Here is a 1727-nt window from a genome sequence, read left to right as displayed (position 1 = left end):
AGTAAGAAGTAGTACAATTCAAGTTTTTGTTATCGATTATTGACTTTTTACCTGGCTTTGGTACCTTGGACATGAGCTAGGACCTTAACATTTTGTATGAAAGGAGGACTAGCAGCCGAAGTGCAAGGGAGAATGTGAAATGTGTTCATATGTAGTAAAAACCTGAGAAATCCGTCCGTTTTCGTCATTTGTTATCGATTCGACTTAAAGCCGGATCGTCACATTGGCCGCTTTTCTCTCTGAGACGGTTACATTTATCGTCTGAAAAGCTATGTCGCGTGCTGCGGTATGCGGAGACATTAAAAGCACCGTAGTAGAACACAGAAGAAGCTTCTAAGTTGAAGTAATAGCCAGTACGAAGTAGTACAATTCAAGTTTTAGTTGTCGATTATTCACTTCTTAGCCGGCTTTGGTGGCTTGGACATGACCTAGGACCTTAAGATTTTGCATGAAAGGAGGACTAGCTGCCGCGTTGCACGGGAGAATGTGAAAAGTGTTAATATGTAGTACAAACCTGAGAAATCCGTCAGTTTTCGTCATTTGTTATCGAATCGACGTAAAGCCAGATCGTCACATTGGCCGCTTTTCTCTCTGAGATGGTTACATTTATCGTCTGCAAAGCTATGTCGTGTGCTGCGGTATGCGCAGACACTAAAAGCATCATAGTAGAACACAGAAGAAGCTTCTAAGTTGAAGCAATAGCCAGTAAGTAGTAGTACAATTCAAGTTTTAGTTGTCGATTATTCACTTTTTAGCCGGCTTTGGTGGCTTTGACATGACCTAGGACCTTAAGATTTTGCATGAAAGGAGGACTTGCAGCCGCGTTGCACGGGAGAATGTGAAAAGTGTTCATATGTAGTAAAAACCTGAGAAATCCGTCCGTTTTCGTCATTTGTTATCGAATCGACTGAAAGCCAGATCGTCACATTGGCCGCTTTTCTCTCTGAGACGGTTACATTTATCGTCTGCAAAGCTATGTCGCGTGCTGGGGTATACGGAGACACTAAGAGCACCGTAGTAGAACACAGAAGAAGCTTCTAAGTTGAAGTAATAGCCAGTAAAAAGTAGTACAATTCAAGTTTTAGTTGTCGATTATTCACTTTTTAGCCGGCTTTGGTGTCTTTGACATGACCTAGGACCTTAAGATTTTGCATGAAAGGAGGACTAGCAGCCGCGTTCCACGGGAGAATGTGAAAAGTGTTCATATGTAGTACAAAACTGAGAAATCCGTCAGTTTTCGTCATTTGTTATCGAATCGACTTAAAGACAGATCGTCACATTGGCCGCTTTTCTCTCTGAGATGGTTACATTTATCGTCTGCAAAGCTATGTCGCGTGCTGCGGTATGCGCAGACACTAAAAGCATCATAGTAGAACACAGAAGAAGCTTCTAAGTTGAAGCAATAGCCAGTAAGAAGTAGTACAATTCAAGTTTTAGTTGTCCATTATTCACTTTTTAGCCGGCTTTGGTGGCTTTGACATGACCTATTACCTTAAGATTTTGCATGAAAGGAGGACTAGCAGCCGCGTTGCACGGGAGATTGTGAAAAGTGTTCATATGTAGTACAAACCTGAGAAATCCGTCAGTTTTCGTCATTTGTTATCGAATCGACTTAAAGCCAGATCGTCACATTGGCCGCTTTTCTCTCTGAGATGGTTACATTTATCGTCTGCAAAGCTATGTCGCGTGCTGCGGTATGCGCAGACACTAAAAACATCATAGTAGAA

Source organism: Schistocerca gregaria, unplaced genomic scaffold (assembly GCF_023897955.1).
Source record: "Schistocerca gregaria isolate iqSchGreg1 unplaced genomic scaffold, iqSchGreg1.2 ptg000520l, whole genome shotgun sequence".
NCBI lineage: Eukaryota > Metazoa > Arthropoda > Insecta > Orthoptera > Acrididae > Schistocerca > Schistocerca gregaria.
The sequence above is the reverse complement of the archived record's forward strand: the minus strand, read 5'-3'. Positions refer to the sequence as shown.